This window comes from Choloepus didactylus, chromosome 19 (genome assembly GCF_015220235.1).
Source record: "Choloepus didactylus isolate mChoDid1 chromosome 19, mChoDid1.pri, whole genome shotgun sequence".
Lineage (NCBI taxonomy): Eukaryota > Metazoa > Chordata > Mammalia > Pilosa > Megalonychidae > Choloepus > Choloepus didactylus.
This window is the reverse complement of record NC_051325.1, coordinates 34,801,805-34,828,472: the sequence shown is the minus strand read 5'-3', so window position 1 is coordinate 34,828,472 and position 26,668 is coordinate 34,801,805. Positions and strand designations below refer to the sequence as shown.

At 39.0% G+C, this 26,668-nt stretch overlaps 1 pseudogene; it reads right to left on the bottom strand.

The window, feature by feature from the left end:
* Positions 1-538: 538 nt before the first annotated feature.
* LOC119515271 lies at positions 539-26,194 on the bottom strand (annotated as a pseudogene).
* Between the last annotated feature and the right edge of the window lie 474 nt (positions 26,195-26,668).

Here is a 26,668-nt window from a genome sequence, read left to right as displayed (position 1 = left end):
GGTAAGGAAGAGCATCAACAAAAAGCCTTTTTCTATTTTTCTCTCTCCTTTCCAAATCTCTTCTCATAGTCAATGGAGTTGTATGATCTTAACAGTTAAAGAAGGTGACCTCTTTGTTTCCTAGGAATTAGTGTTGGGGTGATCACTCAGAAGGCAGGAAGAATACTCTACTGGATGTCGAGCTTTGGTCTGTCACTAGTAGGATCTTTACACACCATTGTGCAATCGTTGGATACGCACAAGGTGCTGCATAAGTGCAAAAGATAAGCAATTGACCCCATCTAGGGTTAAGGAAGACTTCCTTTTGGGTTGTTTCTCTCAAATCAGACTCTATCCTTCTACAGGATTATAGCTCACCTCATAATTCCTCTAATAGTTTCTAGACTGGTGCATTATCACATGATACACACTCAACACTGCAAATTAATGGTCTGGTGTTCTGGCTGGCGTGGCATTCTCCCCTTTTCTGGTTCATCACCCATGATAGGCCAGTAAAAGTGGCCCAAGAGCCCTCACTGGGCAAAGTGTTCTGGACTCCTCAGGACAAGGAGCCTCCTCCCTCCCAGGCGTCATGAATCTCCTGACGCTGGCCTTCGCTATCTGCTGTTCTCTCACTCTGGTAACCAAAGGTAACGGAACCCTAGAAAATAACAATAATGGAACTAGGATGAGTTGCTGCCCTTGGGCTCCCCAGGTGTCTGGAAGGGCCTCCAAGAATACCTTTGAACCAATATAGCAGCAGAAATGCTCTCAATTGAGCAGCTCCGTGCCCCTACTATTTGAGAATCTGTCTGTTAGGGGCACCTAGCAAGCTGGGGTATCCTCTGAAATATTTCTCCATAAGTGAGACATTCTTCATTCCCCTGAGCAGGCCCTTCTTTTGTATGTATTCCAACTATCACCCAACAATTTAGCCCAGCTCTGACTTGCTTCAGTTCTATTTAGACTAGTACCACCTATTTCATTGCTGTGTCCTACTGGTTCAACTCTTTCTACCATCTTGAATTCTTCTTTGTCCTAAAATTACCTTCAAAGGGAGGCCTTCATTCTCATGTTCGGGCTATAGTGAACAAGTCCATTGACACTGTTTATAGGTTCTTCAGAACTCTCATGTGGAAGAGAGAACAAAGAAGTTTGGGGTAGCAGTGGAGTAAGTGGAGTGAGGACAGGTTGGGAAGACCAGTAACCAATGGGGAACTTCTGATTTCAGATCAATATGAATGAGATGACTCTCTTTTCAATAATGCCACTTTAGAAAATTATCTACTTTTTATTGAAAAATAATACTTGTAACTGATAAAAAAATAAAGTAATTGATAAGTTTATAAGGGTTTAAGTAAAGCAACTTCCTATCAATAAAATACCAATTCTTTACTCTTCCCCTTCAGAATCGATCACTGTTACCACTTTCTTGTATATCTTAACAGATACAAATTTATATAGAGACATATATACATGTATTTGTTATATATATATATGAATATGTATATATTTTTCTTGTTTTTAAATTTCATGATTTCAAGATATGTGTAATGGAGATCACATATCCTGACAACATAATTCCAGACTGAAGAGCTTTGAAAATATGATGTTGTAATTAGAAAAAATACTTTGAGTTATAGATCATTCCCAATTTTAATTGCCATCATTCTGTTTTAAGCCAAATCTTAGAATCAGCTTTGATTTTTCTATTTTTGTGATAGCCACATCTATCAGGAAATTATACCCAGATAATATTTGGGTTCTATCCACTCTCACCACCTCTACTGCCACCACTCTCATTCAAGTCACCATCATCTCTCACCTGCCTTACTGCTGTAGTATCCTGATATGTGGCTATCCTTCTATTCTTGCCAACTGCCGTCTATTGCTAAGAGAGCATAGAGCGTGGTCTGCTGAAATTGGAAATCAGATCATTTTCCTCTTCTACTCAAAATTCTGTTATAGCCCATTTTTCACACAGAGCAATAACCAGAATCCTGGCAGTGACCTTCCTGTCCCTCCATATCTGGCCATATGAATGCCCCTCCCCTACTATTCTAGCCCTTTCTTACTCCACTGCAACCACACAGGCATCAGTGCTTGTCCTCAGCCATGCCACGCTTTCCCAAACCACATTGTCCTTGCTCTGTTTGTTTCTTCTGCTTAGAATGTGCTTGCCCTGGATGCTGGTGAGGCTAATTCCTTCATCTCCTTCAAGTCATTGTTTAATTGTCACCTACTCACCCAGAGCTAGGCTGACTCCTGTTTAATAAACTGCAATCTGCCACACATCACTCCATTTCCCCTTAAATCTGTTCTCCTTTGTTTATCAAACCACTTATCACCTTCTCACATACAAGATACTTTAAGTATTTATTATTATTTTATTGTCTGTCCCCTCCCCATTCGAATGTGAGCTCCATGTGATTTTTTTTTTTTTTTTTTTAAATCATCATTTTATTGAGATATATTCACATACCACGCAGTCATACAAAACAAATTGTACTTTCGATTGTTTACAGTACCATTACATAGTTGTACATTCATCACCTAAATCAATCCCTGACACCTTCATTAGCACACACACAAAAATAACAAGAATAATAATTAGAGTGAAAAAGAGCAATTGAAGTAAAAAAGAACACTGGGTACCTTTGTCTGTTTGTTTCCTTCCCCTACTTTTCTACACATCCATCCATAAACTAGACAAAGTGGTGTTTGGTCCTTATGGCTTTCCCAATCCCATTGTCACCCCTTATAAGCTACATTTTTATACAACTGTCTTCGAGATTCATGGGTTCTGGGTTGTAGTTTGATAGTTTCAGGTATCCACCACCAGCTACCCCAATTCTTTAGAACCTAAAAAGGGTTGTCTAAAGTGTGCATAAGAGTGCCCACCAGAGTGACCTCTCGGCTCCTTTTGGAATCTCTCTGCCACTGAAGCTTATTTCATTTCCTTTCACATCCCCCTTTTGGTCAAGAAGATGTTCTCTGTCCCACGGTGCCAGGTCTACATTCCTCCCTGGGAGTCATATTCCACGTTGCCAGGGAGATTCACTTCCCTGGGTGTCTGATCCCACGTAGGGGGGAGGGCAGTGATTTCACCTTTCAAGTTGGCTTAGCCAGAGAGAGAGGGCCACATCTGAGCAACAAAGAGGCATTCAGGAGGAGACTCTTAGGCACAAATACAGGGAGGCCTAGCCTCTCCTTTGCAGCAACCGTCTTCCCAAGGGTAAAACTTATGGTAGAGGGCTCAACCCATCAAACCACCAGTCCCCTATGTCTGTGGTCATGTTAGCAACCATGGAGGTGGGGTACGCGAATACCCCTGCATTCTCCACAGGCTCCTCAAGGGGGCACTACATCTTTTTTTTTTTTTTTTTTCCCCTTGTTTGTCTTTTTTCTTTTTTTTTTTTTTTTTTTTTTTTTTTTAACTTTCCCTTCTTTTTTAAATCAACTGTATGAAAAAAAAAGTTAAAAAGAAAACAAACATACAATAAAAGAACATTTCAAAGAGACCATAACAAGGGAGTAAGAAAAAGACAACTAACCTAAGATAACTGCTTAACTTCCAACATGTTCCTACTTTACCCCAAGAAAGTTACATAATATAGCAACATTTCAGTGAACTTGTTCCTACTACAACCATCAGAAATTAACAGACCATAGTCATTTCTGGGCATCCCCAGAACGTTAAATAGCTTATCTGTTCTTCCTGGATTATTGTTCCCCCTTCCTTAATTGCTCTCTACTGCTAGTTCCCCTACATTCTACATTATAAACCATTTGTTTTACATTTTTCAAAGTTCACATTAGTGGTAGCATATAATATTTCTCTTTTTGTGCCTGGCTTATTTCGCTCAGCATTATGTCTTCAAGGTTCATCCATGTTGTCATATGTTTCACCAGATCGTTCCTTCTTACTGCCGCGTAGTATTCCATCGTGTGTATATACCACATTTTATTTATCCACTCATCTGTTGAAGGACATTTGGGTTGTTTCCATCTCTTGGCAATTGTGAATAATGCTGCTATGAACATTGGCGTGCAGATATCTGTTCGTGTCACTGCTTTCCGATCTTCCGGGTATATACCGAGGAGTGCAATCGCTGGATCGAATGGTAGCTCTATATCTAGTTTTCTAAGGAACTGCCAGACTGACTTCCAGAGTGGCTGAACCATTATACAGTCCCACCAACAATGAATAAGAGTTCCAATTTCTCCACATCCCCTCCAGCATTTGTAGTTTCCTGTTTGTTTAATGGCAGCCATTCTAACCGGTGTTAGATGGTATCTCATTGTGGTCTTAATTTGCATCTCTCTAATAGCTAGTGAAGCTGAACATTTTTTCATGTGTTTCTTGGTCATTTGTATTTCCTCTTCAGAGAACTGTCTTTTCATATCTTTTGCCCATTTTATAATTGGGCTGTCTGTGCTATTGTCATTGAGTTGTAGGATTTCTTTGTATATGCAAGATATCAGTCTTTTGTCAGATACATGGTTTCCAAAAATTTTTTTCCCATTGAGTTGGCTGCCTCTTTACCTTTTTGAGAAATTCCTTTGAGGTGCAGAAACTTCTAAGCTTGAGGAGTTCCCATTTATCTATTTTCTCTTTTGTTGCTTGTGCTTTGGGTGTAAAGTCTAGGAAGTGGCCGCCTAATACAAGGTCTTGAAGATGTTTTCCTACATTATCTTCTAGGAGTTTTATGGTACTTTCTTTTATATTGAGATCTTTGGTCCATTTTGAGTTAATTTTTGTGTAGGGGGTGAGGTAGGGGTCCTCTTTCATTCTTTTGGATATGGATATCCAACTCTCCCAGCCCCATTTGTTGAAAAGACCATTATGGCTCAGTTCGGTGACTTTGGGGGCCTTATCAAAGATCAGTCGGCCATAGATCTGAGGGTCTATCTCTGAATTCTCAATTCGATTCCATTGATCTATATGTCTATCTTTGTGCCAGTACCATGCTGTCTTGGCAACTGTGGCTTTATAATAAGCTTCAAAGTCAGGGAGTGTAAGTCCTCCCACTTCGTTTTTCTTTTTTAGAGTGTCTTTAGCAATTCGAGGCATCTTCCCTTTCCAAATAAATTTGATAACTAGCTTTTCCAAGTCTGCAAAGTAGGTTGTTGGAATTTTGATTGGGATTGCATTGAATCTGTAGATGAGTTTGGGTAGAATTGACATCTTAATGACATTTAGCCTTCCTATCCATGAACATGGAATATTTTTCCATCTTTTAAGGTCCCCTTCTATTTCTTTTAGTAGAGTTATGTAGTTTTCTTTGTATAGGTCTTTTACATCTTTGGTTAAGTTGATTCCTAGGTACTTGATTTTTTAGTTGCTATTGAAAATGGTATCTTTTTCTTGAGTGTCTCTTCAGTTTGTTCATTTCTAGCATATAGAAACATTACTGACTTATGTGCATTAATCTTGTATCCCGCTACTTTGCTAAATTTGTTTATTAGCTCTAGTAGGTGTATCGTTGATTTCTCAGGGTTTTCTAGATATAAGATCATATCATCTGCAAACAATGACAGTTTTACTTCTTCTTTTCCAATTTGGATGCCTTTTATTTCTTTGTCTTGCCGGATTGCCCTGGCTAGCACTTCCAGCACAATGTTGAATAACAGTGGTGACAGCGGGCATCCTTGTCTTGTTCCTGATCTTAGAGGGAAGGCTTTCAGTCTCTCACCATTGAGTACTATGCTGGCTGTGGGTTTTTCATATATGCTCTTTATCATGTTGAGGAAGTTTCCTTCAATTCCTACCTTTTGAAGTGTTTTTTATCAAAAAGGGATGTTGGATTTTGTCAAATGCTTTTTCAGCATCTATTGAGATGATCAATTGATTTTTCCCTTTCGAGTTTTTAATGTGTTGTAATACATTGATTGTTTTTCTGATGTTGAACCATCCTTGCATGCCTGGAATGAACCCCACTTGGTCATGGTGTATGATTTTTTTAATGTGTCTTTGGATTCGATTTGCAAGTATTTTGTTGAGGATTTTTGCATCTATATTCATTAGGGAGATTGGCCGGTAGTTTTCCTTTTTTGTAGCATCTTTGCCTGGTTTTGGTATTAGATTGATGTTAGCTTCATAAAATGAGTTAGGTAGTGTTCCATTTTTTTCAATGTTTTGAAAGAGTTTGAGTAAGATTGGTGTCAGTTCTTTCTGGAAAGTTTGGTAGAATTCCCCTGTGAAGCCATCTGGCCCTGGGCATTTATTTGTGGGAAGATTTTTGATGACTGATTGGATCTCTTTGCTTGTGATGGGTTGGTTGAGGTCTTCTATTTCTTCTCTGGTCAGTCTAGGTTGTTCATATGTTTCCAGGAAATTGTCCATTTCTTCTACATTATCCAGTTTGTTGCCATACAGTTGTTCATAATATCCTCTTATAATTTTTTTAATTTCTTCAGGATCTGCAGTTATGTCACCTTTTTCATTCATTATTTTGTTTATATGGGTCTTCTCTCTTTTTGATTTTGTCAGTCTAGCTAGGGGCTTGTCAATCTTGTTGATCTTCTCAAAGAACCAACTTTTGGTGATATTTATCCTTTCTATTGTTTTTTTGTTCTCTATGTCATTTATTTCTGCTTTAATCCTTGTTATTTCTTTTCTTCTACTTGGTTTAGGATTGGTTTGCTGTTCATTTTCTAGCTTCTTCAGTTGATCCATTAGTTCTTTGATTTTGGCTCTTTCTTCCTTTTTAATATATGCGTTTAGTGCTATAAATTTCCCCCTTAGCACTGCTTTTGCTGCATCCCATAGGTTTTGGTATGTTGTGTTCTCATTTTCATTCGTCTCTATATATTTAGCAATTTCTCTTGCTATTTCTTCTTTAACCCACTGATTGTTTAGGAGTGTGTTGTTTAACCTCCAGGTATTTGTGAATTTTCTAAGTCTCTGATGGTTATTGACTTCTAATTGTATTCCATTGTGGTCAGAGAATGTGCTTTGAATAATTTCAATCTTTTTAAATTTATTGAGGCTTGTTTTATGTCCCAGCATATGATCTATTCTGGAGAAAGTTCCGTGAGCACTAGAAAAGTATGTGTATCCTGGTGATTTGGGATGTAATGTCCTGTAGATGTCTGTTAAATCTAATTCATTTATCAGATTGTTTAGGTTTTCAATTTCCTTATTGGTCTTCTGTCTGGTTGATCTATCTATAGGAGAGAGTGATGTGTTGAAGTCTCCCACAATTATTGTGGAAACATCAATTGCTTCCTTTAGTTTTGCCAATGTTTCTCGCATGTATTTTGTGGCACCTTGATTGGGTGCATAGACATTTACGATTGTTATTTCTTCTTGCTGAATTGCCCCTTTTCTTAGTATGTAGTGGCCTTCTTTGTCTCTCAAAACATCCCTGCATTTGAAGTCTATTTTATCTGAGATTAATATTGCTACACCTGCTTTCTTTTGGCTGTAGCTTGCATGAAATATTTTTTTCCATCCTTTCACTTTCAATTTCTTTGTGTCCCTGTGTCTAAGATGAGTCTCTTGTATGCAACATATTGATGGTTCATTTTTTTTGATCCATTCTGCGAATCTATATCTTTTAATTGGGGAGTTTAATCCATTTACATTCAACGTTAAAACCGTGAAGGCATTTCTTGAATCGGCCATCTTATCCTTTGGGTTATGTTTGCCATATTTTTCCCTCTCTCTATTAATATCCTTTATTGTACCCATACCAAATCTCTTTAGTACTGAACCTTTCTCCAAGTCTCTCTGTCCTGTCTTTGTTTCTCTGTCTGTAGGGCTCCCTTTAGTATCTCCAGTAGGGCAGGTCTCTTGTTAGCAAATTCTCTCAGCATTTCTTTGTCTGTGAAAAATTTAAGCTCTCCCTCAAATTTGAAGGAGAGCTTTGCTGGATAAAGTATTCTTGGCTGGAAATTCCTCTCTCTCAGAATTTTAAATATATCGTGCCACTGCCTTCTCGCCTCCATGGTGGCTGCTGAGTAGTCACTACTTAGTCTTATGCTGTTTCCTTTGTATGTGGTGAATTGCTTTTCTCTTGCTGCTTTCAGAACTTGCTCCTTCTCTTCTATGTTTGACAGTGTGATCAGTATATGTCTCGGAGTGGGTTTTTTTTGGATTTATTCTATTTGGAGTTCGCTGAGCATTTATGATTTGTGTATTTATGTTGTTTAGAAGATTTGGGAAGTTTTCCCCAACAATTTCTTTGAATACTCTTCCTAGACCTTTACCCTTTTCTTCCCCTTCTGGGACACCAATGAGTCTTATATTCGGACGCTTCATATTATCTATCATATCCCTGAGGTCCATTTCGAGTTTTTCAATTTTTTTCCCCATTCTTTCTTTTATGCTTTCATTTTCCATTCTGTCATCTTCCAGGTCACTGATTCGTTGTTCAACTTCCTCTAGTCTTGTACTATGAGTGTCCAGAATCTTTTTAATTTGGTCAACAGTTTCTTTAATTTCCATAAGATCATCCATTTTTTTATTTAGTCTTGCAATGTCTTCTTTATGCTCTTCTAGGGTCTTCTTGATTTCCTTCATATCCCGTACTAGGGTCTCATTGTTCATCTTTAGTTCTTTGAGTAGCTGCTCTAGGTGTGTCTCTTCTGGTCTTTTGATTTGGGTGCTTGGGCTTGGGTTATCCATATCGTCTGGTTTTTTCATATGCTTTATAATTTTTCTGTTGTTTTTGGCCTCGTGGCATTTGCTGTCCTTGATAGGGTTCTTTTAGGGTTTGTAGACCAGTTGAAGTCCTTATCTCTAATTTATCAGATCTACAGCTTCGTGGAGTACACTTTCTCTAACTAACCAGCAGGTGGCGTCCACGAGCCACCTGTTCTCCACAAGCCAGATCTCCCCTGCTTAGCCTTTTTGGTGAGTGGGGGAGTGAGTCTTGTGGGGCCCAATTGGTGTCCCAAGCTTGCGTGTGTAGTTGGTGTTGCCTGCCCTGTATGTGGGGCGTGTTTCTGGGCAGTCGGGGAGGGGGGGTGGCCCTAACAATCAAATCTCCCTGATGATCCTAGAGTTTTAAAGCTACTGCAATAGTCTAATCCTTCAGTTCAGTCCTGCCACAGTTTGTCTCTGCCACTGACCCACAAGTCTTTGGTATTGGCGTATGGCTCCTGAGACTTGCAAGTGGGCCCCTCTTCCAGGCTGTGCACCCCGGGTCCTCTGTTGAGGGATGACTGTGCTATGTCACAGGTGAGTGCCGTCCCCCCAGGGCAGTTCTGGGCTGCTGGGCTGTGTTGGGAGGCTCCCAGTCTGCTCAAATGATGGCTGAATGGGGCTCTGTTAATTCACACTGCTCCCCCTTCCCAGCTCTGGGACATTCAGCTGAGGTTGCAGGGAAGGCTAATGTCCACGCCCAGTTTTGTGGTGTGTGCCTGTTATTTGAAGCACTTCCGTCACACTGGGTTGTCTGGGGCAGCTCTGGGCTATGGGGCTGGCGATGGGCAGGAGTGTTTCCTGTCCACCAGGATGGTGGCTGTGAGCGGACACCCCCCTTTTCTTGGGAAGTTGTGTTGTTTAGTGAATTTTCTCAGCCACTGGATTATTGCCTTTTGTCTCAGAGCTCTCTTATTTCTGCTCTTGACTTGACGTGCCCAAATTTCAATTCTTTGAAGCTTTCTGTATTGAGCTTCTTAGAGTAATTGTTTTAGAAAAAGCAAAAAGGATTTTAAAAAAAAAAAAAAACGGCCCTCCTCAGAGATCTAATGGGTTATTGAAATGCTAATAGACAAAGCAACCAGGGCCATTAAGGAAAGGTGCCCTGGGCAGAGAGATCAGCCTTGCTTCGGGATTTGCATATGCGCCTCAAGGCCTGATCTCCGCCCTTCCCCTTTCTGTGTTCACCAGAACTCCAAAAATCCTCTGCTTTTACTTTGGAGCTTCTCGTGTTGTTTTCCTTCTATGCCCGTCTCCTCTCTGCTGGGCTGGCTGCTCTCAGAGTCTCTGGTGTCTGGCCTCAGTCTATCTATGGTTGGAGTTTGAATCAGTAGAATGAGTTTCCGATGAGAGCAGCCACTGCAATTCTCCCTTCTCCTTCCTGGAGCTGACAGCCCCTCCTCCCCCGGGACTGAGCCTGGCAGGGAGGGGCGCGGGTCCCCTGGCCGCAAAAACTTACAGATTTCGCTGATCTCAGCAGTTCCACGTTTTCATGAGTGTTGTATGAAGTATGCCCAAAGACAGATTGCTCTGTGGTGTCCAGTCCACGCAGTTCCTGGCTTTTTACCTACTTTCCTGGAGGAGTAACTAAAACATACAGCTCACCAGTCTGCCATCTTGCCCCGCCTCTCTCCATGTGATTTTGTCTGTTTACTTCACACATGTATCTCAAGGGTCTACAATAGTGCTGCACCACAGTGGAGGTTCACAAGCTTTGTTGAATGAGTGGTGATAACCTACATTTTAAATCTGGAGAAAATAGTTAAAAAGGGTCTGCAAGTGAGAAACAACTCTGAAGAAGAACTGACAGAACAAGGTATTTCAAAGAGTTTGGGAAGGGAAGAGAAAAGTCAGGATGACTCAGACTTCAAGTCTGGATATCTTGGAGGAAATGAAACATTGGGTAAACGTCTTTGTAGAAGGGAGGAATGGAGAAGCAAGGTTAGCCAGTGTCTTTGATGAAAGAAATGGAAGGTCTAGACCTGAAACCTACAGAAAACATTCCAGAAAAATCAAAATAAATTGGAACCAGTGAAATCACAAAGTTAGATTGAATCATTGGAGAAGTGGAACTAGAGCCAACAAATCCCAGAGAAAGGAAATGGCAACCAAATTATTGTGAACTCAATGTATACTTAGTCAGTGAAAAGTACTTTACGTACATTATCACATTAAATTCACATGAGGTTGTTTTAAGAATTGCTTGCTCTTTCTCATATATGCCAGGCTTGCTCCACTCAGAATCTTTGCTTTCACTGCTTCCTTTGCCTGGAATACACTTGCCTAGATACCCCTTGGGAGGCTGACTTGAAAAACATGTTCATGTAGTTGTGCTTGATAAATGGTCATACAACAGAGAAGACTAGTTTCGCTTTAGATTCTTAGCCTCAGCCCTCAAGTGAATTATCACACTGCTAGATATCCTACGCATTTCTCTTGAGAGTTCACTTTACCTCTTGCTTAGACAGCTATTTTTACTACCTTTTCTTTCTCAGCTGATGAAAAAAATTCAGTAAGGAGCTTTTTTGTTTTACTGCCACCAAACATTAATACCAGTATGCCTTTGTGCCCATCTTCTCTGCCCTCTTCCCATAATTGAGAAAATGTGCCTTCTCCATTGAAAAGCCAATCTGCCCTATACAAATTCTTTCCCTGTCACATTATATAGTACTATGCTCTTCTGTTATCTCATTTCCCTATTTTACATTAATCTCTCCCTTTCTGTATGTTTCTTCTTAATTGCTTGCAAACATGCTCTATTATTTCCCAATCTTCAAAACAAACTAAAAAAACCCTACCTGATTCCATATTATCCTTTAATTTTTCTATTTCTCTGCTCTTCACAACTAAACATACTAATATTTTTGTCTATAGGCACTACTTCACTTCTGTCCTTCACATTGCAACCAACTTCAGTTTAGTTTCTTCTCCTCCTACCACTCTGAAACTGCTCTTGTTGAGGTTACCAGTGACATTCATACTGCTAAGTACAACTGACACTTTTCTGCCCTTATCTTATTAAACTTCTCTACAGTATTTGACTATAAATGCCCCCTCTATATCTAGTCGTATCTAATATGCCTTTCCCAAGATCCTTTTTGGCACTTGCCATTTTCATGCATGCCAGCCTGATTTGCAACTGGCAGTATCCCCGCTTTGCCAAGTGTTTGCGAAATACTCTTGTGCAGAGCAATCCAGAAATGCTGAGAAACTATCAGCCCACCCTGGGATCACATCAACTATTGGCTGGTAGGACGATGGATAAATACTCCAGCCCCTTTGACTCCAATAGGATAACTCTGAAGCTTGCCACTGGCTGCCAGAATTCCTTCATGGGATTGTGCTCCTTTCAACCACAGTGGTAACAAGCTTGAAAATGTACCTTTTCTTGACTTCTTTACTTCCCTGTATCACTTCTCCATGTCTCCTAATGTATTTTTCTTTTAAGGATTGTTTCTAAACTAAACTATTATATCCAAATTCTTGTCTGCTTATGGGGAAACCCAAACTAAGGTTCTGGTATCTTATTCTCCTGTTTTATTCCTGTTTATTTGGTTGCTCTTTTTTAGTCTTTTCCTCCTATCTGAGCTCTAAATAATGACACTTACCAGAATTTAATTCTGGCCTTCTTTTTTTTTTTTCCATTTATCTCAACTCACTATCCCTTGGCCATTTCTGTGGCTTTAAATACTATCCATAATTAATGATTCCAAAATTTGTATTTAGAATCCAAACCTCTTTTCTGAGATCTCACGGATACATCCAACTGCCTTCTTGACATCCCCACTTAGATGTTTCCCAGGCATGTTACATGTAATCTGCCCCAAAGCAAATACTGAGCCCACCTTTTCCTCTATCTCCAGCTCTTGCTCTTTCTTCAGTTTTTACTACTTTGTAAATGGCAAGTATCACTAACCACCCCTCCTCAATTCAGAAATCTAGTAGTTTGCTTTGATTTCTCCGTCCAAAACTTGATGGCTTCTCTCAAATCTATCCTATACTTTCCACACTAACTCTCATAACCCTAATTCCAGCCACCATCATGTCTTACCTGACAAAAGCCTCTGACATGTCTTCCTGATTCCACTTTTTCCTGTCTCCAATCTAATCTCCACATGGAATTCTGATTAACCTTCTAAGCCATAAGTTAAATCAATGAGTTCACATTATGTTCTGGAAAAAATCAAAATGCTTAACACTGGCCTAAAGGAACCAGGAGATCCAACCCTGCTACTTCAAGCTCATCTCTCCTTGCATTACTCACCAGCCTTCCTAAGGCCTTTGAGCATACTAAGGAATTGAAGATTTGCTGCTCCCTTTCCCAAAACAATCTCTGCCTTCTGTATTCCTTGCTGGCTACTTTTCATCCTTCTTGTCTTGGCTTAAAGGCTTAAGTATCAGCGCTAGGTGGGTCTGCCCTGTTTCTCTCTCTCCTTCTCACCCTCTCTTTCTCCCTCTCCCACATTTCCTTGATGACACGTGTCATGATTCTTAATGTATATTTTTTGTTTCCTTGTTTATGATTTGTCTTTCTCAATGGCTTGTTGCATATGTTATTTTATTAGTCTAGATGGTAGCTGCCAAATTTTAGAATGAAAGAAATGTTTGCTATGTTGTTGCTAGAGTTAAACATTTGACCTACCTGTTTATTCCTGCAGCTGGCTGGGAAACCCTAAGATGCTGGAAGGATGGTATAGGATACTGTAGAAAACGATGTTTAAAAGATGAAAGGTACAAACTTCTTTGTGAGAACAAGCTAACATGCTGCATTCCCAGAATACTACCACAAGAACCCGAGCCATGGCTACCAGGTCGTGAGATCATTACAGATGATGAAACAATGGACTCTTATACTGAGTTTTATCCTAATACAATCACCATGGATGATTATGTTACGTTCTAATTACCCTACCGAGATGGCTTACCTGAGGCTGAAGACAACGCAGACATAGAGACCATTACTTCTGAAACCTAGACTTCCTCCTAGACCATGAAACATCCTTCTGAGAACACTGTTAGTACCAATTAACATTTACTCCTAAGGACTGAACACTAGAGATACCATTGGGAATAATATCCAGGGAGCTAATTTTTCTGATGCAATTTCACCAGGGCAATTCTATCAGGAATTAGATGGTCTTGGGGATAGCCATAATTGCTATTGTCAAGACAAGAGCCAAGACAATTACTGTACAATGAGAAGTGCTTAGAAAGAAGTCCGTAGAAGACACAGGGATTTTCTTTATTGGGCTTAAATTCTTCATCTATCCTCCTCTGATTTATTAAACTATATGGGCTCATTTTTGGTCTCAAGTGAACATTTGTGTGTTTCTTCATTTTTTCATGCAAAAAATTTAAGGTCACTGTTTGGAGCTGCCTATTGTGGTTGAGATAAGTTTTCATATATAGAGAAACATACAGAGGCACATATAGAGGAAGTTCTAGACAAGTCTTCCCTTCCTCCCCACCCTGTTTGTAAGCTCTGACCCTAAATCCCTGTGTATATCATGAAGTCAAATTTTGTTTAAGGCTTCAGGTGGAGACTAAACCAATGGCCTCTTTCATCCAGCACAAGCACTGATTTAACCTGATAGGGATAAAGTGGGGCTTTTCTTGAGAGCACATCAAATTAAATTAAAGACGTATCACAAATTCTGCTTATCTTTCCAATATTCTTCCCTCTCAAAGACCAATTTCCAACTATGGTGGCCTCATAGCATACCTCTCCAGGTCTCCATTTTGTCCACAAAGGCAAGTTGGGTGTGATGTAACTAGGCGTTGATTGCCTGTCTGCATGTGAGTGCTATTTGTATCACAACAGATAGGTCAGCGAGCTACCATGGAGAAGAATTTACTAAGTGTAAGGCTGGTTAGTTATTAATGTGTTGGGCTAAGGCAGGTACCACTGAGAACCATGGCCTCAGATGCCTGGATTTCTGAGAATGAAGAAGATTTATTCTTTTTATGTGGTCCAGAGCAAGCTCTCAATGACCATAGCTGTATTCTGGATATTGGCCATCAGACCACCAGTCTTCCAGTAGACCTCGTATTCCAATAGGCCTTACACCTCCAATTCTGGTGACTAACTGTGCTGGTTTGCCTGAGACTGAGGAGTTTCCCAGGACGTGGAACTGTGCGTGCTAAAATCGTGAAAGCACTGGGCTAACTGGGAGGAGTAAATCACCCTCCTTCCAGTCTACCTCTGCCTAAAATGCTTTTCTTCTACTTCTTTGTACGACTGATACTCATCACAGAGGTCAAATGTCAATTTCACAGAGGCATTCTTTGACCATAAAGAGCTCAGTAGATTACAGCGATGCCTAAGGCTAAGGCACTCTTTCCAAAACATTACCTCCAAAGTCACCTCCTTAGAAAAAATCTTTGACCATGTAGAACACTTCCTACTTTCTATTATTTTCTCCTATAACGCAAATTCTTTGAAATGACTGTGCGTATTTTTTTGCTCTCCTTCTGAATTATTTACTTATTTGTGGTCTGTCACCACTATAATGTACATATAGTCCTTATCTCTTGGTCTTGACCATGACTTTGCCCCAAGCTGTTAGACTAGTGCTTTGCATGTGGTAGATGCTCAATAAAAACATGAGAACAAATTGTTCATGAAATGGTCTCAAGAACTCTGGGAAGGTTACACAATATAAAGCATTAGTGTTTAAATAGAGATAGTGGTTAAGAAGATTTTCCAAGGTATGCACATTGATAGTTTAAGAGAATCTGTTTTTAGACCCTTAACTTCTAGCTTTCTTATGAAGCTTTGGAGCATTCTTGGCAGGCTCTCCTTTCCTACCTCCACTGTCACGATTTCCCTTCTCCCACTCTGAAAATAAAACTTACCTCTCCCACAACTCTTACCAGACAATCATGGATTGCCCAACTTAAAAAAACCTTTAGGTACCAAACCACAGGACAAATGAATTATTGGTGCTAGTGTTCAGAAAGTGAGTAACCATAGATTTTGGATAACAAATCTTTTGGAAACTGAAGTTTTATTTAAATTTTTTGTTTATGAAAGAAATGCGCAGGGGAAAATCAAGTTGATGGTTGATAAATCATTGAAAATAAAAATTATAGCTTACTATGGGATTTTTGGCATATATTTGTAAGGAATTAACTGTGGGATTGATCTATGTCTATCTCTCTCTCTATCATCTATCTGATCTTCTACTTTCCTCATCCACCTATTTACATGAATAATGTTTCTCACTTTTTCTCTTGTTGTCAAATAATACTTTATTGAAACATTTTCCTCTGTAGTTCTACTAGCTGGGCATTCTACTATACCACTATTGATGTTATCTGGGATGCCATGCAGGTGGTGTCCATCAACACTGTAGTCCACAGACTGGGCAGTCCCCAGACTCTCTCCAATAGTTCCAGAGAGTTCTCTGGCTAAAAATCAGTGCTGCATCTCTCAGGGAGTGACAACAATCTCATCAAAGGTGATATTTCTACTGTGCATAATGTTTCTCTGTTTCTTTTTTTCTCTGGGTGGTTCCTTGAGGGCCTTGATGATCAGGGCAGAGGCAGAAAGTATCATCTTCACGTGGGCCTGTCTATTGTGAATGGTCAGTCTCACCATAATCCTTAGACCATTCCAGGCACCAGCTGCCTTGGCGATGTCACAGACCAAAGGGGCTGATCTTGGGAGCCAGGGTAGACACCAGCTTCCCCACCAGTGCACTTCAGATCAATGACTTTGATCTCACTGTGGTTGAACTTGGGTGGCACTGAGGAGGTGACTGGTTTCGGAGGAACCAAGATGCAGGACATTGGAAGAAAGTTGCACCTTGGACTCTTCTGAGCTGAAAGTCAAAAAAGCCATCACACTTTTAAAAATAACAAAGGGAAGATAATTCATGCTGAACTTCATCTCATTCCAGTAAGAAATAATATTCCTCCATTTATAAGTAAATAGAAAAAAATTACTATCTACTCCATTAAGAAGCATTTATTGTAAGAAAAAGTTATGTTTAATGATTTAGTTTTATTTCCTGTTTCATAATATATTTTTGGAGCCTTATGTTCACAGGGATATAAATTATAATATATATCCATTCTTTATTGCAGAGAAATATGATAGAATAATCAACAATAGATTTCTCAAACATAGAAATAAATTATATTAAGGTAAAATTTAGTGAAGAGGGTGGAATAAAAAATAAATGTTTGGATGCCATTAACATGGTAACATAAGACATCCCTTGGAAAAACCTCTCCAGAGATTCAGTGAAAAAAAGAACAATTCTCACTTGCTTAGAACTCTGGAAGAAGGCAGATACTGGAGAAGGATTCTGCAAACACTGAATCAAAGAAAGAGAAAAATATCAGTAGGAAACTTCCAGCCTAGATCAGCTAGTCCTCTTCTTTCCCTGTCATTCAGTCCCATGCAGCTTGGGAGGTGCCCCAAGGCAGCTGCTGGGATCCCTTCTACCTCCCACCAGGGACACAGACTATAAAAACACAGCAGCGAGATAGAACTAACTGAACACCTGGAGAAATTAAAGAAAGAACAGCAAATTGATCTGAAAGCAAGCAGAAGGGAAGAACTAACAATGATTGGAGAAAATAAATGAAATTGAGAATGAGAGAGAGAGAGAGAATCTTTGAGAAGATCAATAACATTGGCAAACTCTTAGCTAGACTAGCAAAGACAAAAAGAGAGAAGATACAAATAAACAAAATCAGAAATGAGAGGGGTAATTATCATAAGCCCCAAAGAAATAAAAATTATCATAAGAGGATAGTATGAACAACTGTATGTCAAAAAAACTAGGCAACTTAGATGAAATGAACAATTTCCTAAAAACACAGGGACAAGTTACATTGATTTGAGAAGAAATAAAAGACCTCAACAAACCAATCACAAATAAAAAGATTGAATCAGTCATCAGAAACCTCACTACAAAGAAAAGCCCAGGACCAGATGTCTTCACACAGACAAATTTTACCAAATATTACAAGATGAATTAATACCAGTTCTGCTCAAACTCTTCCAAAAAATTGAAGAGGGCACACTACCTAACTCATTCTTTGATGCCAACATCACCCTAATACCACAGCCTGATAAAGATACTACAAGAAACGGAAACTACAGACCAATCTCTCTAATGAATATAAATGCAAAAATACTTGCAAATCAAACTCAACAGCATGTTAAAAGAATTATACACCATGACCAACACAAACATTCCATTTTCCAGAGATCTTTTCCAGTTCCTCTCGGCAGAAAGCTAAGATTTTTCTCTGAGATTGTGCTGTTCTGTACCTGCTGTGCACATTCAGGATTTGAGCCTGAGACAATGAAAAAAAAATTCAGGAAACTCACTGCAGAACTGGTCATTATTCAATCATCCTGCTATTGCATGCTTCTTGGAGCCCTCAGGCAATTGTTTTGTGTATTCTGCCCAGAGCGTTTAGTTGCAACCATCAGGAAGAGAAGCTGTAGTGGGATCACTCCATCTTGGGGGGCACTGGAACCTCTCTTATGTCAGTTATATTGTTTTCCTTCTTATAGGTGCTTGTTTTATTAACTTACTTATTTATACATTTATTTAGTTTTTTTGTCATATATTTTGATCACTATTTTGCTGATCATTGGTATTAATTTATTGAAATGTTTTGCTTCTGTTTTTAGTAATTCATCTTAAGATATCTTTTATTTGATGCTATGCTACCTCCATTTTTTTATTATTCCATCTGAGTCAACTTAGATTTCTTGGATGCGCTGGTTTCAGGATATTTTGCCTGTAAGTGTCCTGTATTGGTTGAAGTCTTCCAGGCTTCACAACCTGACAGTAATTTCCCCACTGCCTTCACATATAAGCTCTTCTTTCTAAAGAAGTTCTCAGTGTGATTCTTTGTGTAGCTCTGCCTCTTCTCCTTTAAACATCAAAGAAGGAATCCCTACCAGAACTTTCAAGCCTCTTCCTTCAGTATGGAACAAATACTTTGCAGTTAAGGATAAGCCCTCCCCTCCAGTAAGTATACGGTGGCTGGCATTTCCTGAGATGCCGTCATTTGGGCCATGTGCTATTATTTACTGTGCCTCTTCTCTACATTCCCACCACGTGGCTTTTCCAGATATTGGCCTGATTTGGCAGCCTTACATTTTCTTTGGAACTCTTCTGTTTCAATGTGTCTCTTAATGTCATTTGAAGTTTGGATTCTGTGTTTATCATTTCTTTGAAGTGGTTTTGCCCAAATTATCAATTACCCAGTTGAAAATCTCATGGTCTTGTTCAAACCACCTTGTTCAGCTTTTTGCAAGCATTTTGTACTTGAAACATTTGCCTCCCTTGGATTCTGCAGTTTCAGAATCCTTTTGGATGTTCCGTCTTGGTCATCTCTTGGGATTTCTACTCTCCTGTGTGCCTTTGCTGTTCTCCTGGGTCTTTTCCTTTCCTTTCCTCTCTTTTCTTCTCTCACTATAAATACTCTTTTCTGTGTTATCTCCCCCTCAATTGACAAATGGCCAGTTAATTTACCACAAATCAATTTGTCAACAGCCACTTTACTAATGACTAATTTGCTGAATTTACCTGTTTAAATATTGACAGGTAAATAAGTCTACTTCACAGTTTTAATATTATTATTTTAATATCTTTGACATCAAAGGTTAAATTTAGATTGTCGACATTGAAATATCCTTTTCTGAATGGTACCTTCACTAGAGTTGATATGGTGCCTGAAGAAATTTCTACCAATTTCTAAAAATGTTCTAAGTTTGGCAATACAGTAAAAATGTGAATCATATATTTGATACAGATGAAATTTCAATCAGTGGGAAAAAAGTGGTCAGAAAAATTAGATAATTATTTAGAAAAAAAGGAAATGAAATATCTTCTTCATATCATAATAATTTCACATGCATAGAATAGTTAAACCTGGAAATATGAAGGCTCCAGGTTAATATATAGATAATAACTTCTATAAATTTGCATGGGAAAGGCTTTCTTAGCATGAAACCAAGGCCAAAAAAATCAAGGAAAATGCAGGAATAATTCCCTATGTTTATGTAATTATTTGTTGAAAATGACAACATAAACACATTTAATAAACAAATGAATAAACTATTTCTTTCTTTTCATAATTAAAACAGAAATGCTATTGAGAGGATTCTGAACTTTTCAGAGGCTCCAAAGAATTCCTTTGTTGAGACTGTGGCAATTGAAATGGACTAAGAAGCCCTGTGAGGAAAAATTCAAGCTTGGTGCACTCCTGAGGGTTGTGATATAGACACATACGTAAAATTTTGGAACTCTGTTCACTTGGCAGGAATCACATTAAAAGAAGGGTGACAGAAAGTGCCATCTGGTGGAGAGCTTAATGTATAGAGGGCTGCATTATTTCTAGATACAGCACAGTTGCTGACAGTGAATGCTTTCCTCACCCAGTAGACTTTGAAGAACATTTGTGGGGATAGAATCCTGGCCCCCATAAAGCCATGGACAAGCCCTGAGCCCCAGTCCTGTGGGTATGAACCCATTTGTAAACAGGACCTTCGAAGATGTTATTAGTTAAGGTCTGGCCAAACCGAATGAGAACAGACCTTAATCCAATGTGACTAAAGTTCTTATAAGCAAAGGAAATTGGACATGGAAGTAGAAACCAGAAGAGGAGATAGAAAGAGACAGGTTGTGATGTGACAGAGGCAGATTGAGCCACCATTGGGAAAACATGGCCTGCCAATACCTTGATGTTGGACTACTAGACTCCAAAACTATGAGACAATAAATTTCTGTTGTTCAAACCAAACCATTCTATGGTATTTGTCATAGCAGACCCGGCAAACTAAGACAAGGAAAAGCCATGAAAGAGCTACTTCAATATATTACTGGTGGTATAGTATCTGTTATTCTGGCCCTGAGAAGGTGGCTATGGATTTTATTTTCAATCTCCTTGTCTTAGCAAATAAGGCATGCATGTAAGGATGGAACAGTCTGCTCTGTGACATCTCCACTACTGACTATTTTTCCTAATTTTTAAATTTGCATCTACAGCACATTATTATTTCCTGATCTCCAAATCCTCGTATCAACAACGTATTGGTTATTTCTACCTGGAATATTTTTGCAGATGTCTTAATTTAAAATGTCCTGAACTGAGATTAGATTTTTTTTTTTCCCTCTAAATCTGCCCTACATGTCTGCCCCTCTATTTTCTTCAAATATCAGTTACAGCATCACTTCCATCTTGTAGCTCAAATTATTAACTTGCCAGTTATTCTTGATCCCCTTTTCACTTTCTCTCATCAGCAAGTGCTATAAAATCAATCTTTAAAATATAACTCAAATTCATTGAGTTTTCTCTTCTGTCTTCATCCTAGAGACAAAAACTATTGTTGCTTACTTGGATGATTGTAATAACCTCCCAATTTGTCTCACCGTTTCCACCTTTTTCCACCTAGTAATTCATTATCCATGAAGCAGTAAGAAAGGTTGTTCTTAAAAAATGTAAATTTTATCAGGTTATTCCCTTTCTTAAACTTTGTTGGGTCTTTTCATTGAACTTGGTAGATTATATCCCACTCACTAATATTCATACAATGGGGAAGGCTATACATGGCCACACCGTTAAACTTAGGCATGGCCATATGGTTTCTTACAGCCACGACTGAGCAGCTACTTCCACAGAGCAGAAACAGGGCCTGAAGTCCCAGGCCCAGTTGTACCCTGCCCAGAGTGATTTCAAGATTGATATGGCAGACTGCTTGTAAGCCGCCCATTCTTCTCCTTCTCAAATGGGAAAATATAATGAATTTATTCTGTTCTCGTTCCTGTTCCTCCATTCCTGTGCACATGATTGGGGGTGTGGAGATTTATAACATTTATTTAGTACACAGATCTCCCTATTAAGAGGACAAACATCAAGACCTCACATAAAGACTATAATACATAATCCAAAGATTCTGGATTCTAAGCTTGAAATAGTAACTGGCTAGGAATTTGGGATCACAATGGGGTATGTTCTGAATGGAAGGGAAAGGGAAACAAATATTTGTTGATGCAAAGTATGGACTCTGGTAGACTGTGTTACTGTCCACTGATATTCTTCAGCCCTCCTTGAAGAAGGATCATATAATTATGCCCTGTGGAAGTCAGTCCCGGCCATATGACTTGATTTGGCCAATGGAATGTGAGCAGAAGTGTTGTGTCACTGTAGCAGTAACATTTAGAGGCCAAGCATGTTTCTCCACACTCTCTTTTCCCTCTGCCAAAATTAGCAATAGTGCTCTAGGCATAGGATGTTTTGTCAACCTGGGTCCTGGTGTAGGAAAGCTGCAGCTAAACCATAAGGGACATGAAGCATAAGCAGTAAATAAACCATTCTAACTGTAAGTCACAATTTGGGGGTTACTCGTTACTGCCGCATAACCTAGACTGGAATGACTGATACAACGGCCTTTATGGTCCTGAATAATCCACCTTTTCCACTTCTTCAAACTTATCTCATGTCACTCTACTTCTCATCTAATTTTCTCCAGTTGCCCTGTGTTCTTTCAGTTCTTTGAGTATCCCAAACTCTTCCCTGTGTCAAAGTCCTGGCCCTGTTATTTGTCCTTCTTCTTGGAATTCTCTTTTCATGACTCTTTAATAGTCAGCTTCTTCCCTAGGTTCACATCCTGTAATCAAGGCCACCTTCTCAGACAGGCCCTCCCTGGCCATCCAAGTTCATATTTCAATGTTCCTATGTTTCATTATTATTTTAGTCTCAGTCCCTTCTTGGTTCCTTTTATAGGAAAGATCACAATTTGCAATCATTTTATTGACTTTATTTTTTTATTATCTGTCTTACTCACTAGACCATAAACTCTGTTAGGTTAGGGGCCATATCAGTCTCTATTGACCACACACCTCAGTGTTTACTGAAATTTTTGACAATACAGTGGATATTCAGGAAATGTTTGTTTAGTGAATGAATACAATTCATCTCTCTGAGCGTCATTGATATTTCTGTAGAAAAGATATGAGAGGATGATTAAATGGTGCTTTGCTACCAAGCTTTTACATTCAAGATTATTTATTGTTGTTATTCTGATAGCACATGCCACATGTCTTCTTGCCAGTGAGGGAAATAGACCTTCTGATTTATTGGAACACGTATAGTCCAGAAAAAATCCTATTAGTAGGACATACACAATCATTATGTAAGAAAACTGCCTAAAACCTGTAGGTTACTGAGCCTAATACTTCTTTAGAAACCATTCACCACACCTACCTATTCTACCATCATAGGTGCTATAACTGCAGGTCTGTAATTTTTCATCAAATGAGTTGATTACATAATTTAACCTTGCAGTAGGCTACTATATGTAGGGAGAGTTTTAAATGGGAATCAAAAGTGCTTATTCTCAGTATTTATTCTAGGACATATATTGTGCTTTTTTTCTTATTGCCTTTTTCTCTCTCCCCTTCTCCCATCATAAATATTTAGTGGGCATGTGTGGAGAGCATGTGTCTCGATTGTAGGGGAAATCTTCATGCTTAAATGGGCAAATATGATTGCAGCGTGGGTTAGAGCAGTAGTTCTCAAACTTTAGCGTTCATCATAATTTCCTGGAGGGTTTGTAGCCCAACCCTAGAGTCTCTGAATCAGTAGTTCAAGAATTCACATTTCTAACAAGCTCCCACGTGATGTCGATGCTCCTGGTCCCCAGATCACACTTTATAAACTACTTACCCAGAAGGATTCCTAGGGCAAAAAAGTAGACAAGAATTTAGAACCAACAATGAGTCAGTAATAAACAGTGCACATTTATTCTCATGTGTTCCCTTGTTCTATAACAAAAGTCAGCTGATAATTGCTGGTCAGGAATTCAAAGGTTCATGACTCTGAGCTTGGCTGCTTATTCTGCAATCAAGAAGCATGAGTAAAACTAGGCTTCTCCCAACATTTGTTGGAAGAAGGGAAACGAAAGATAAGTCAGTGCCAGCATACCCAAGGAGCAGACTAAGCCTGTGCTTAGGGAAACTGCAAAACAAGGAACACCCAAACGTTGAAAACATATTTTAGGAAGAAAGAATTCAACATCGTTTAAAAAGTTTTCAAAGGGATAGGACTTCTAGAATGGCTAAAGGAGGAACTCAACAAATCCTCTCCCCTATAGAATGTCTCTGTAGAAAAAACAAGCATCTAACTGGTGAAATTTATGAAACAAAATTATTAAAAAACAAACAAACAAACATTTAAAGTCCCTGGAAGTTGTCCTGAGAGCATATAGAAAATAGAGAAACACTTATTCCAGAAAAATTTAAATTTCAGTAGGAACAGTGAGTCTGTGGCATTTGAGTCATGAACTGCTCCCACTAACTCTGCCGCTGCACCCCAGCTCCACGTACTGGAAGCTCCTCGTGCACTTCGTCCAGATTGGTGCGGCCAAGAAGACAGGCAGCTCCCGCTCCCCACGGCTCCCAGGCTAAGGCTAAAATTTCATCCCAGGAAGGGCACTTTTAACGGACTATTTCACTGGATATAAAAGTATGGGTTGGCTGTTGTTTCTTCCAACATTTTAAAGATTCCACCACACTCTCTCCTTGCCTGCATGGTTTCTGATTATTATAAGAAGTCTGCAGTAATTCTTATCTTCATTCCCCTATAGATAAAGTCCTCTCTTCCCCCAAGAAGCCTCTTTCAGGATTTTCTCTTTGTCCTTGGCTTTCTGCAGTTTCAATATGATATGCCCAGGTGTGGGCTTGTTTATTTGATTTGACATTTTGTATTGTTTCCAGTGTTTATCTTGCTTGCTTGCTTGGTGTTTTCTGAGTTTCCTGAACCTACAATTTTGCATCAGTCATTACTTTCAGCCATTATTATTTCAAGCATTTCTTCTGCTCCAGTCTCTCTTTCTTCTCCTGATATTTCAATTATGTAGATACTATACATTTTTATATAGTCCCACTGTTTTTGGATGTTCTTCTGGTTTTTGCTAATTCTTTTTTCACTTTGCATTTTACTTAGGGAAATTTCCAGTGATCTATGTTCAAGTTCACTGAATCTTTACATGTCCATATTGAATCTACTGAGGAGTACATCAAATGCATCCATCATTTCTATTATTGTATTTCTGATTTTTATAATTTCATTTTGATTCTTTTCCAGAGTTTTCATTTCTCTATGGACATTACCAATCTGGTCTTGTGTGCTGTCTATTTTTTCCCTTTGGCACCCTTAATATATTAATCATAATTTTTAATATTTGTCTGATAATTCTAACATCTGTGTCACATATAAGTCTGGTTCTGAAGATTGCTTTGTCTCTTCAGACTGAGTTTTTTCTTTGCCCTTTTGCATGTCTTGCAATGCTGTGTTGAAAACTGGACATGTTGCATCAGGTAATAACTTCTAAACTAAAGTGGCCATAATGTGAGGATTCGTGTTAATCTAAGAATTGGTCTGTGTTTAATATTCATTGTAGCTATAGACACAAGAGGCTTCAAAGTCCTTTATTGTCCCTGTTTTTATCTCCCCAATGGCTTAAGAATTTTTTTTTTTTTTGGACTGTTTTGCCCCACATTTGATTTAAAATTTTTGAATTGGGAAGATAGAAAAAATATATTTTCTGGAATGCAAGTAACATTCCCTTTAAAACGTTACTTGAGCAGAATGAGGGAGTAATTCAAAAAAGATGAAAACATGGCAACTAGGAATATTTGTGCCATCTCAGGGGATTAGTAAATCAAAATTCTAGAATGACATCTTTGTAGCCTGTATGACAAGGAACCAGTTTACATTGTAGAAGGAAAATGAGGGCTTCATAGATAAGGTATAAGTGAAATTTACTCTCATCTATCACAGAAGAAAGATAATAGATGATGTCTAAAGTAGTGTAATACTTTTAAATAATAATCATTCGATGTTTTATTTTACCTTGTGGCATTAGTTTTCCAGAACATGTATTTGACTATCTTCTGTTCAATATTTCTGCATTATTTTGCAGTATCTTTGCATATGACCCAAGCTAAATAACTGTGTTAAACTTTGAAAGAAGTTAGCCTATTTGTGTCAATTATTTGCTAAGTCAAAAACAAACAACAAAAAGTAACCTATTTGGTAACTGGAGCCAATGCAGTGAACTTGGCAATAGGCAGCTTGTATGAAAATATTTTCTCTCTGAATATGTTCTCACCAACACTAATAGTGTACCCGAGCCATAGATCTTGTCCTCAGAGTGTAGGCTTTCAGAGAAGCCCCTGTATGTTTGAGCGACTCTAAGTTGGTACCACCAGTCAAAATTCTTGAGCTGACTTAAATCAGTGGTGGCAGTGCCGATCACCAGTCAGCAAAGCTCTTCTGAATTCCACCTCTCTAGCTTCTTTCATGGGTGATGGCATAAATGAGTGGTTCCTCTGTGGCATCACACAATGTTCAGGGATATGCCTGCAGGCTGGCAGCACAATTCGTTCTTGATTTTCCAAGAAGGGATCACTAGTTTGGCCCTTTAGGGTATGCCACCCGTCTTGGAGAACTCAGTGTGCTCTTTGAGATCTGCTGAGGCATGAATGTGCTCTTACCATCTGCATTTATATGCTCCTCATTCTGCTGCATTGTGTCAGAATGAAAGTTTAGGTGTAGCAGTATGCTCAGGTAAACAACCCTTCCAAAGCTCCCAAACATACAGTTGTGACATCTGACAATGATCACCAATGGTATTAAAGCAGAATATTTTGGTGGGATCTCTAGGAAGGATCCTTAAATGGGGAGACGACAAGGATTCCCCACCACCCCCTCCCTGCCCACTTCCTCCTGCGTGGAAGACGGTCATAATGCTGGAGGCAACACAGCCATCTGTAATCATGAGGCCAAAACACACAGTGAGAATGTGTGAATCCAAGGGTGGAAGGTGTCTAGGTGCCTGATGGAAGGGCAAAGTTGTTCCAGGATCCATGGACTTGAAGTTGTATGAAAAAAATAAAGCCCAAATTTGCATAAGACAACTTTTTCTTGTTTCACATTACAGCCTATTGTACACCTAACTGATACTTCAAGTATTATAGATAGGATGTATGATTTAGGAGTATA